Source organism: Lolium rigidum, chromosome 7, assembly GCF_022539505.1.
Source record: "Lolium rigidum isolate FL_2022 chromosome 7, APGP_CSIRO_Lrig_0.1, whole genome shotgun sequence".
NCBI lineage: Eukaryota > Viridiplantae > Streptophyta > Magnoliopsida > Poales > Poaceae > Lolium > Lolium rigidum.
In genome coordinates, this window is record NC_061514.1 from 137160589 (window position 1) to 137173603 (window position 13015).

The following is a 13015-nucleotide window of genomic DNA, read 5'->3' on the forward strand; positions in this document are numbered from 1 at the left end:
AACCCCCCGAATACTTGTCCGTGAGCATTTACAGGGAAACCTTCATCGAAACTGCTTGTCAACACCTTCTGCTCCTCGTTGGGATCGACATTCTTACTTATCGAAGATACTACGATACACCCCCTATACTTGTGGGTCATCACCCCTCTGGTGGCTAATAGCACTAACGAATTCACTCTCTCACTTTTCGTTATATCACTCACGGTATTACAATTCTCTCGCCTATCTATGGATGCATCCTCCAAGTTTACTTCAACTTTTTGACGAGATTCATTGATAATTTGTTGTGGTGACATAGGCTGCAAGTTAATTTTCTTGTCGTTGAACTCCAAGTGATATGTATTGGCGCGGCCATTGTGTTGCACAAAATGGTCATAGAGCCATGGCAGGCCCAACAGCAGGTGACACACTGTCATAGGAACCACATCAAAATCAATGGAATCCTTATACGGTCCTATCTCAAAATCAACACGCACCATGTGGTTTACCTTCATCTCACCATTGTCGCTCAACCACTGAATATAATATGGATGCGAGTGCGGTAGATACTTTAGTTTCAGCTTGGCACATAACTCCTTGCTTGCTAAATTGCGACAACTCCCGCCATCAATAATGACCTTGCAAGCCTTATCAGGACCAACTAGTGCCTTTGTTTGAAACAAATTATAGTGTTGAGTAGATGCACTCTGCTGCACATTGAGAGCAGGTTGTGATACAACAATAGTGCGAGCTTTAGAAGGGTAAGCATCTACACCATCACTGTCATATTCATCATCTTATGGAGCATCCAGATCAGCATCATCTCCAGTCTCATACTCATCGTTGTCATTAATGGTCATCACTTTACGATTAGGACAATCTCTCTTCAAGTGACCCTTGCCACCACATGTATGACAAGCCATATCGCGGTTGCGCGCCGTAGACATGCTAGAACCACTTCCACTTGCAGCAGGTTCGGGCTTCTTTGTGTTGAACACACTGGAGACAGGCTTGCTAGACGAAGTAGGAAAAGGTGTGGGGCGCGAGGATGGCGCCGGCGCCGTAGATGGGGGCGCCCGAGGCGTGTAGCGCCCAGCTCCCGTAGCACGACCTTTGATTTGCAATTCTTCCGCCAACTCTGCTTCAGCTTCTCTTGCATGATGTAGCAGCTCATTCATATTGGTGTAACGATGATGACGAATAATGCCTTTGATGTTATATTTCAAACCATGTAGAAAACGCTGCATTGTCATCTCCAGTGACTCACGGACAAGGTCACGCTGCATAAGCATCTCCATCTCCATGAAATAAGCATCAACCGTCAGAACACCTTGTCTAAAGAGGGTCAACTTATCATATATTGATCGCAAATAATTAGTGGGAACAAAACGAGCTTGCATAATTGCCTTCATCTCGCGCCATGTAAGAACAGGAAATTCTCCATCTTCTTGACGAGCACGTGTAATTCCATCCCACCAACGTAATTTATAGCCATCAAATTCTGAGGAAGCAAGCTTGATCTTCCTGTCTTCAGTATAATAGTCATGTAAGCGCCACAACTTCTCAATTTTCAGCTCCCAAGTGAGGTATTCTTCAACATCAGGACCTCCTTCAAATTTGTGTATTGAGAACTTTGGCTTACCCAAACCATCGTCTTGCGGTTGTGGAGGAACACGGCGGGCTGCTCCAACAGGAACAAAACCACGACCACGGGCACCACGTCCAACACCACGACCAACACCACGCTCTTCGGCAGCGGGTTCTTCTTCAAAATCTCCATGAGCACTGTCCCCATCCTCATGTTGTTGTTGTTGTTGTTGTTGGGTCAGGTTCTCAACAGCTAACCGCAACGCTTGAAGAGAGCGTTGAATATCCGTCATTTGTTCTTGGATTGTATTAACGGTCTCATTAGTAGTGTCAAGCTTCTTGGTGACCTTTTGAATGTCATCATTAAGTCCTTCGCCATGTTCATGGAATTCATGTCGCATCTCATTACGAAGAGCTTCATACTCCCTCCAAGAAACAATATCAGCTCCATCCTTCTTTTTTTGGTCAACGAGTTTAGCATCACTAGAAGACATGGTTAGTAGGTTAGTGCACTAAAACAAATATATGTGGTGGTACTCTCACAACTCACTCAAAAACTGATAAGAAAGGTAAATCTTACCGCTCCAAAGTGAATTAGTATTGCTTGCCACTTGGATTACAACTAGTGCACGGATGTAGCGAAGCGAATATCAAGGGTATAAGAACAATCACACGACAAAGCAGGATGTATGTGGGGTTGTAGGTAGGCTACATATTTGCACCAATAACAAGCTCTAGCGCTGACCGTATAAAACAACCAATGATACTCACGCAAGGCGATAAATGTGGCAATGCAACTATATAGATGAACAGGTTGCAATGCACTCGAGAGACAATAGCAAAGCCCAATGGGACATGCACAAGATTGCTCAACTACGGGTGCAGAAAAGAAAACTAGGTCTTCACTTGATCTTACTAGCACTGCATTTTTTCTCTTCACTTTTTTTGATTCACTTTTTATTTTTCCTCTATTTATCACGGTTAATGTAGCTACAGTTAAAAAAATATTTTTTATATTTATTTTACGACTCTACTCCTTGCAACACGGTCAACAGAAATTGCACACCACCGAAAAATCTAACGAGTAGCCTGTCGAGCGGTAAAACTAGTCTCTTTTGGGAAAGTTCCTAGTCGCGTATGTCGAAAGGCTATGTCTATGGTTGGGAACAACCAAACTGTACGCTATGTGGACTCGGAGTAACAAAAAATGCAAACTATATGATAACGAAAACACAAACCCTAGACAATCTACTAGATAGAAGAAACAGATACACAAAAACAACTACGAACAACAACTAAAACTCGAAATTGATGCAATCTAAGGCTATCACAAAACCCTAACCCTAATATTTTTTGGCTTTTTCTGGATAGGAAACACTCAAAACACAACTATGGTGTGGATTGTGGATAGCTTACCGAGGAAACACTGAAATCTGATACCAAGATGATATGGGTTGCCCGATCTTATTAGTAAGCACGGTGGTGGTGATGAACACATGATGAACACAACGCAGATAACACGATGAGGAGGTAGAGATAATTTGTATGACGCCGACGAAGTCTTTCGATTGAGTCCTGTCGCCAATGCAACATCTCTCAACCCTGCAAGATATTCGCAACTCCACACACTTGCGCACGTAGCCGCCGACCACGAAGCGGTAAATTGCAATCTTCTAATCCCCAATGAAACAATAGGTCACACAAACTTTTAGTAGCATAAAACTCCAGATCAAAATGAATTGGAGAGTATTGGTATCAATAGTTTTGCGTCACAAACAACTATGAACTAGGGTTTATCTTAAACGTGGTCTAAGTCTATTTTGGGGTGTCATGGGCACTTATATAGGGGTTCAGGACGACCAGAAGTCGAAAATAACGAGTACAAACCGACCCAGATCAGAATCTGGTCGAGACTGATACGGACTCGGTCGGCATGGGGGCCGGTCGGACCGGGATGCGGGCCTGGCGGGCCAGTCGGAACCGGACCAGTCGTCGGGCTGGATCCGGACAGGGGTTCCAGGGTCCCTGGATTGCGCCCGGATGGCACCGGTGTAGGAGCCGGTGGGCGCCGGGCTCATCCAGCGTAGGAGCCGGTGTGGTCGGGCGTGGGGCCGGGCCGACCGGCGTGACGGCCGGTTGCGCCGAGCGTGGCGCCGGCCTGGACTTCTTCTCCCTCCTTCGCGCATGCTTCCTTTATCCTCGTACCTGATCATACACAAGTCAAAGAACTTAGGCAGTATAAAATTATCATCAATCAAAGTATCATTTAAGAACAAGTTCACATGTTGTTTAGTAGCTTCGCACGATCTCTTGTCATAGGTCCAATCCCGACTTCATTGGACTTGAGCTTTACAACAATATCATCTTCATCTTGCAATGACGGAGATAGTGGTTCGGTAGGGATGTCCTCATCACCCCGCCCCCGCCCCGCTGGCGAATCCCGCGCCCGGCCGCGGCTCGAGCGGCCCCGCACCACCGCCTCCCGCCCCCGCGCAGCCGCCCCTCGTCCCGGCCCCGAGCGGCGCCGTGGTGGCCGGCATGGTGGCCTCCACGCATGTCGGCGTGAAGAGGAGGCGGGCGCACGTCGTCACAGGCCCCGCCGCCGTCTCCCCCGCCCCGAGCGCCCCCGCCCTGGCCCCCATCCCCGCCTCGGCCCCGAGCGCCTCCGCCCCGGCCCCGAGCACCCCCGCCCCGAAGAAAAACAAGTCGGCCAGCTTGGGGCCAAAGAAGGCCCGACCGAAGAAGCTGTCGAGCCGGAGGAAGGCCGCTCCTCCGCCCGTGTACGTCCCTCCGCCGCCAAGCGCCAATGAGGTGCTCGATGAAATGGAGGCCCCAACTGCTTCTTACATGGGACTTCTCAACGATGACGAGGTGAACATTGGGGCTCCTCTCCTCGATTCGTTCGTCATATGTGTGTTTCATGATATGTTTGTTTCATGATATTGTGTGTTGATTACCTGTTTTGAGGGTTTGAAGGCCGGGGCGCAGATCAGTGCCCTCAAACCAAACCTCAAAACAGAATATTCTAACAGGGTTTGAAGGGTTGGTTTGAGGGCACTGATCTGCGCCGGCCGTTTTGGGCCTTCAAATTCGCGTTTTCTCGACCCTCAAATTGGCTTTGAGGGTTTCTAGTTTGAGGGCACTGCTAGTGATGCTCTAACAGGATGAAGAAAGATGGTGTTGGACGTCCGCTTCTTTCTGTTCAAACCGGTTGTTGTTCTGGTTCTTCATACTCGCTTGTCGCCTAAAAGTTTGATTTCACTGTATTAGTCAGTTGTATTAGTCAGCTGTGTGTCGTTCAGTTTGGGACGTTTGGTAGGCTGTGAGCCCTTTGGCTCGCATCGGCCCAGCCAAAACCGGCATGTTTGGTTGCCTGTAAGAGGTCCGCGTTGTGGCCCAACCAGTTCTCAAAGCACCCCTGGGACAGTCCCTGGAGGAACGCATGAATCGGCAGTTTCCAGCGGGCATGTCCCGTTGCCGTGCCATTTTACACGCCCGCGTGCAACGGTTGCACGCGTGGAGAAGCGCGGGAGACACCGCGTTGTCTTGGTCCACGCTCCCTACTTCCCCTCACCGGTTCCCTCCTTCTCTCTCCCCATTCACTCTTGGCACTGACAATCACCGCCCTGTCACATCAACCACCACCATGGCATCCTCGCCTTCTCCATCTCCTCCGCCTCCTCCGCCGCCTTCCTCTCCAGCGCCGACGGATCAAGCCGTCCGGCCGACGGCCCCCATGTCCAACGAGGCGCATGAGCGCCTCATCCGCGAGTACGAGGCCGGAGGCCGCCACTCGGCGGTGCATATCGATGCTGGTCGAGTGCCAGTGTTGAATCGGCCGTCGCCGTTCGCGAGCACGAGGCCGGCCGGCGTGGCAACTCGCAGCGCCGCCGTCCTCGTTCTTACAGCCGCCGGGATTCGACCGGCGGATCCCTCGACAACGGGTTTTTTTGCCCCCTCCCCACTAGGGTTTCCGACGGCGAGGGCGGACGCAATGGCGGTAGGTGCACCGGGCACCAGCAGGGAGATGGAGCCCCCGCCGGGGTTCGCGTCGACCCCGATGCACGCGCCGATGCCATGGGGCATGCCGCGTTCGCCTGCACCCAATGGCGCGCCTCCCGTCGCGCTGCCACCGGGGTTCAGCCGACCTCGTGCTCGTCGACATCCGACAGCACCATCGGCGCCTCGCTTCCCGACCGTGGCACCGGCGCCGTACCAGAGGACCTACACTCCGGCTCCGCCTCCTCCTCCACCCGGATTTGGAGTGCGACCTCCTCGAGGACCTACCGGTGCCTATGCGCGTCCTCTTCCTCCTCCGACTAGGCCGCTCTCGCTCCACCCTATCGTAAGTACCCTCAATCGACTCCTCATCCGCTTGTTTAGATCGATTAGATGACATTCTAGATCACATATATTTGTCCGGCTGCTCAGATCGATGTGAATGTAGATAGAATTCATGGCAATGTGCATGGATGTTCTTGACAGTGGTTTGATGTCTACGGGTGCTTCTATTCTTGTAGACAGTGTTGGGCCTCCAAGAGCAGAGGTTTGTAGAACAGCAGCAAGTTTCCCTTAAGTGGATCACCCAAGGTTTATCGAACTCAGGGAGGAAGAGGTCAAAGATATCCCTCTCATGCAACCCTGCAACCACAAAGCAAGAAGTTTCTTGTGTCCCCAACACACCTAATAGGTGCACTAGTTCGGCGAAGAGATAGTGAAATACGGGTGGTATGAATATATATGAGCGAGTAGTAACGGCGCCGGAAAAGTGCTTGCTGGCGTGTGGTTGATGGTGGTAATATTGCAGGAAGTACGGATGCGGTAAAACGAGTAAATAAGCAGCGATAGCAGTATTTAGGAACAAGGCCTAGGGATCATACTTTCACTAGTGGACACTCTCAACATTGATCACATAACAGAATAAATAGATAGATGCTAGACTCTACACCCTCTTGTTGGATGATGAACAGACTGTCCCCCAGATCTTGGCTTCGCGATGGCGGCGGCGTGCCGGAACAGACTGTCCCCCAGATCTTGGCTTCGCGATGGCGGCGGCGTGCCGGAACAGACTGTCCCCCAGATCTTGGCTTCGCGATGATGAACAGACTGTCCCCCAGATCTTGGCTTCGCGATGGCGGCGGCTCTGGAAGGTTTTCTCTGGTTTCGTCGAACGTGATAGGGTTTTCGCGACGGAGGCTTTAAGTAGGCGGAAGGGCAGCCTCGGAGGGGGTCTGGGGCCACCAGACACTAGGGCGGCGCGCCCCCTCCTGGGCCGCGCCGGCCTGTCATCTGGGGCCCACAGGGCCCTCCTCTGGCGACTCTCGGGTGTTCTGGAAGCTTCGTGGAAAAATAGGATGCTGGGCGTTGATTTCGTCCGATTCCGAGAATATTTCCTTACTAGGATTTCTGGAACCAAAAACAGCAGAAAACAGACAACTGGCCCTTCGGCATCTCGTCAATAGGTTAGTTCCGGAAAACGCATAAATATGACATAAAGTATGCATAAAACATGTAGATATCATCAATAATGTGGCATGGAACATAAGAAATTATCGATACGTCGGAGACGTATCATGGTTCCGCTTGCCATACCAAGCTCAAGCACCATGATGGACTTGACAATGTCAAGTCCATCATGGTGCTTGAGCTTGGCATTTCCATTGTCCATAACATTTCTTGTGCTTGGCAATGCCAAGCTCAAGCACCATGGTTGGATTGGCAGTGCTTGTGATTGGCATTGGCATTGTCATTGTCCATGATAGCGCTTGTGCTTGTGCTTGTGCTTGGCTTGGCATTCCCATTGTCCATGACAGTGCTTCTGCTTGTGCTTGTGCTTGGCTTGGCATTGCCATTGTCCATGACAGTGCTTGTTCTTGGCATTGCCAAGCTCAAGCACCATGATGGACTTCATAGTGCTTGTGCTTCTACTTGTCCTTGATCTTGTCATTGCTAACTCTTTGCATTGTCATTGCATCTGTAGAACCGGCCCTTCCTGGAAGTGTTCTCGGAAGAGCCCATACTGGACGCGAGGGACATGACCGTCCGGGTGCAACTGTGTGACCCCAACGTAGCGTTCATGGAAGCCCAGTGCCAGATCACAGCGCCAAGGGTTCACGCCGGCCGTCCTGCTGACCTGGGGCACGCTGCTAGGCAGCATCCGCGGGAGTTCTTCGTGCATGTGGAGAGCCACGACCTCCTTGCCGTCGCTGTGCCGCCCTACATGGAGAAGCTCCTAATCACCAAGTACAAGCTCAAGAACAATGGCCTCCGGTGAAGGTCTGCTTGTACATGGGCCAGCGTTGCGAGTGGAAGGTGCAGCTGCAGTGGACATGCCAGCGCGTCGGGTTCATCAAGGGATGTAGCGAGTTCACCGCCAGGCTTTTGCTCCGCGTCGATGACATGATCGTCTTCACCCCTCAGGACGACGGCTTCAAGGTCGACGTCTTCAGGAAGGAGACATCCTGCTCCAGCTTCTTCGGCTGCAAGAGGCACCGCGAAGGCCCTTATGCTGATCCTCGCCGCTAAGGTGCTGCTGCTTGATCGTTGTCTCCGTTTATGTCTGATCCTCGCCCTCAGTAGTTGTGCTGGCCTCTAGGAGGCTGTTAAACACTTGATTTTCTGCATATCTCACTGTCATGTTGGCCTGTAGAGGCTGTTGAACAATGCTTTTGGACCTGGGTAGTTTGCCCCTAGGTTTAGGTGCGGGTCTTACCACTCTGAAGCTAGATTAGGAACTAAATACTATGTTCGTTGTGTATAACTGTGTGTTGTGCTTATGATCGTGTTTGAGCTCTTGTGTGCCGTTATGTGATGGTAAGGTCACCATATTTGAATGTGGTTATGAGAAACTTTTATTAGGGTGCCCAAAATAGCAACCAAACACATGTGTGGCTGATAGAGATGGAGCGCTGTACAATATGCACTTGTGTTCGGGCCGGTGCAGCACATGCTGCCAAACGATGGGCCAAAAGTGATCCGTGGCCCGTTCGCGACGCGCAGGGCGTCTATCTCACCTCGCCAGTGGTGCAGGATTCCGGTCCAGCCTACCAAACACGCCCTTTGGCTCACTAGAGATATGTGAGCAGGATGTTAAGAGTTCCAAATGCTATACTGTTTTATTTTCTCTTTCCTTTTCTTGTTTTTCCTGTTGAAGACAATTTGGTTTATTTAATGGAAATAGGAGGGAACCCCTTTTTTCTTAAAAAAAAAAAAAGAACCGCCCGCGACAGCTGGGGATGCCATCTGGCAAGGGAGGAGACCGGCGAGGACGGGGGCGCAGCTGCGCCGCGCCCTTGGTCGCGTGCAGAGAGCGAAACGCTCATTTTTCCCCACGCAGGCCTTCAGTTGTCGTTGCGGGTGGCGCGCCGAATGCCTCGACTCTGAATGCCTTGGTCGCGTGCAGAAGCATGACCAACCGTTTGAGCTGGTTGCCTGGTCGGTCATGGCGGGATGACTCGGTCCACGCACTCCTCGGCGTCGGCAAGCTCCTCGTCTGTTTGGTGAAGCAGAAGCAAGGCTCCTGGCTCTCACGGCGGCGACAGTACTCAAGACAAGCTCTTGCAGGCGTGGACAGCCATTGATCGAGGAACTGTATTTGGTGCGCAACCTCCAGGGCACGGCAAGCGTCAAATGATGGAGACTGTCGAGGTAGATTAAGATGGATAATTTTGTGGGAAGCTTTGCTCGTCAATAAGACACGGTTATCTTCACTACTCGTCAGTCAAACCTCACGCGGGAGCAGTTGGGCTGACAAACAAATGAATCTGTACCAAAAGTATAAAGCCAAAATTGCTTCGCGCCTCTACTACCAATTATCAGCAGGCCCGCAAGTGTTGTTTTCTGTCTGACAGAGACCGAATGGATCTTCAGGGAATCGATGTGCATGACCTGAAGTTGAGGAGCCTCTGATTTGCTCTAGCTGATGGACCTCTTGGTAAAATGCCGTGAGTTTCACAAGTCTACTGCTTAAAATGTCCTCCCAAGTTGCATTTTTAGATGGTGCAAAATCCCTTCACCCACCACGGTAAGTAATCAAGCTCAAGAATCCAATCGTTAATCAGCTATATATTGGTTTTCAATTCATTGAGCACAGACAGTTCCTAATTTAAATCTGAAGATCTTAAATCTCCATGCGGACTTTTTTTTGCTCCACTAGTGAAAAATACTTTCGGCATATTGATCTTTCATGGTATAGTCTGTTGAAGCCTAAAAGTGAGATCAAGTGTTCAAATATATTGATCCAACGGCTTAGCTTGTGGCGAACCGGTCAGTCCATGCATTGCATAGTTGTTCCGTTCATCCTTAATTTAATCCTGAATCAACATCATCACAGCGAGCTTTTTTGACTCTACTAATATGGCGTTTGTGCTTGACCTTAATTACCATGCTTAATTATATTTTTCCTATGACGATCGAGCAGAGCATCCACCCTACTACTATAGCTGCACTCTCTGCAACCACAAGCTATCCTTCTCCCTCAGTTCATCATGACCCTCTTCCTCTTTCTGTTCGCAGCACTTTTCAGCTTACACGCCGCTGCAAGTTCTGCCACGACGGACACCATCTCCGCTGCCCAACCACTCGTCAGCGGCGAGAAGCTGGTCTCCCCGAATGGCAGGTACGCGCTTGGCTTCTTCGAGACTGGCAGCGAGTCCAACTGGTACATGGGCATATGGTTCAACACTGTCCCCAAATTTACTTCAGCGTGGGTTGCAAACAGGGATAACCCAATCAAGCAGAACACCACCTCACTAGAGCTCACAATCTCCCATGATGGCAACCTTGTCATCTTGGATCGGCCTGGCAACACCATAATCTGGTCATCTCAGGCAACAATCACAACCACTGACACCATTGCTGTCCTCCTGAACAGTGGGAACCTCATCCTGCAGAGTTCTTCAAACTCATCAGAAATCTTATGGCAGAGCTTCGACTACCCCACGGACACATTTTTGCCTGGGGCGAAACTGGGATGGGACAAGGTCACCGGCCTGAACCGCCGCCTGGTTTCTTGGAAAAACTTGGTCGACCCAGCCACTGGTGTATACATTGAGGAGCTAGACCCCGGTGGTGTCGACCAGTACCTCCTTACACGACCGAACTCTTCCGTGCCATATTGGTCCAGCGGTGCCTGGAATGGGAAATACTTTGCCTTGATGCCAGAGATGTCGAGTGGCTATTTTGTCAATTTTACATTTGTCGCCAATGATCAAGAGAAGTATTTCATGTATGAATCATATGATGAATCCATGATTATCCGTAACTATTTGGATGCCTCGGGTCAGGCAAAGACAATCGTTTGGCTAGAAAGCTCACAGAGTTGGATGATGGTGTTTGCCCAACCCAAAGCTCATTGTGATGTCCATGCGGCCTGCGGACCTTCTAGCATCTGCAATGACAATGCGCTGCCATCATGCAGTTGTATGAAGGGCTTCGCCGTGAGATCTCCCAGGGATTGGGAGCTAGATGACAGAACTGGTGGGTGCCTAAGAAACACTCCGTTAGACTGCAGCAACAGATCAAGCACAAGTTCAACAGATAGGTTCTACTCTATGACATGTGTTAAATTACCCCAAAATGACCATAGTATGCAAACTACTGCTAGTTCTGGTGAATGTGCACAGGTTTGCTTGAGTGACTGTTCTTGCACTGCATATTCCTTTGGGAATGGTGGATGCTTTATCTGGCACAATGAATTGCTTAACACAAGGAAAATACAATGCAGTGACACTTCCAGCGCAGACGGAGGAACTCTTTACCTTCGCCTTGCCGCCAAAGAATTTCTCACTCAGAAAGCCGTCAGAAGAGGAATCATTTTTGGAGTTATCTTTGGTGTGTCCATTGCTGTGCTAGGTTTGTTAGCAGCAGTACTGATCCTACTACTGCTTATTTGGAGGAGGAACAGAAGAAAGTTTTCTGGTGGCATACTGAACAAGGGTCAAGGTGGCAATGGTATCGCCACATTTCGTTACGTTGATTTGCAACGTGCAACTGAAAGTTTCTCTGAGAAGCTCGGGGAGGCAGCTTTGGTTGTGTGTTCAAGGGGTCTTTGAGTGACTCCACAGCTATAGCAGTGAAGAGGCTTGACCATGCTTATCAAGGAGAGAAGCAATTCAGGGCGGAGGTGAGCTCAATCGGGATCATTCACCACATCAATTTAGTCAGATTGCTTGGTTTTTGCTGCGAGGGTAGCACGAGGTTGCTTGTGTACGAACACATGCCAAATCGTTCGCTTGATCTCCATTTATTCCAGAGCAATGCCACGATGCCATGGCATACCAGGTACCAAATCGCCCTCGGAGTTGCTAGAGGATTGGCATACTTGCACGGGAGCTGCCAAGACTGCATCATACATTGTGACATCAAGCCAGAAAACATCCTCCTGGACGCTTCATTTGCTCCAAAGATTGCAGACTTCGGGATGGCGAAGCTTCTAGGAAGGGATTTCAGCCGGGTGCTGACCACGGTGAGAGGAACTGCAGGGTACCTCGCGCCTGAATGGATTAGTGGTGTTGCAATCACAACGAAAGTCGATGTTTATAGCTACGGGATGGTGCTGCTGGAGATCATCTCAGGGAGGAGGAACTCATCTGCGCCGTGTTCTTGCGGTGCCGACTATGGTGTTTATTTCCCTGTGCATGCTGCCTGCAAGCTTCTCGAAGGCAGCCCCAGCGTAGGGAGCTTGGTGGATCGCACGTTACATGGTGACGTCAATTTGGATGAGGCTGAAAGAGCTTGCAAAGTTGCATGTTGGTGCATCCAGGATAATGAGTTTGATCGACCGGCAATGGGAGAGGTGGTTCAGATTCTTGAGGGGCTGGCTGAAGTCAGCGTGCCCCCCATGCCAAGGCTACTTCAAGCTATGAGTGACACTGGAAGCTCACATTCAAAATGCTCCTAATAAATAGTATGATTATGTTTTTTTTCAAAGGAACGTTTCAATTCTGAAATCCATGAATTACGTGTATTTTCTTTGTGTCAGAAATGAAATGGCTTCTTATCAAGGTCAATATCTACGAGTGATTGACATAGTGGAGGAGTCCCAACGGCTCCTGTAGTCTAAGGTTGTGTGTTTCTCTGTGTAGTCTCTAAAATTTGGGAGCGAATTTCACTTCCCTCGACCTCCCTAAATCTGGGAACTTCAGTTATTTCACTCTCCGCACCAACTAGAGATGCACTTAGTGGACTTAGGGTACATTTGGTTTGCAGCCGGAGCTAGCCTGACCAAATAATTGGCACGCCCGTGATCCTAGGCTGCTGCTCGGTTTGGCTCCAAAAAATTGGCTAGCCAGCTCCGATCTATGGGTGCGAGTTCACTTTTCCGCCAAATCGTGGGCAAAACGAGGGCGGCCGAATCCAGCGCCAAAAAATTGGCAAGGCCAAAATTGGTAAGGTGAACTGGGGCTAGAACCAAACGCACCCTTAATAGTGCATACACTGCACCAAGCCT

At 50.1% G+C, this 13015-nt stretch overlaps 1 pseudogene; it reads left to right on the top strand.

The window, feature by feature from the left end:
* Positions 1–9970: 9970 nt before the first annotated feature.
* LOC124670415 lies at positions 9971–12466 on the top strand (annotated as a pseudogene).
* The last annotated feature ends 549 nt before the right edge of the window (positions 12467–13015 follow it).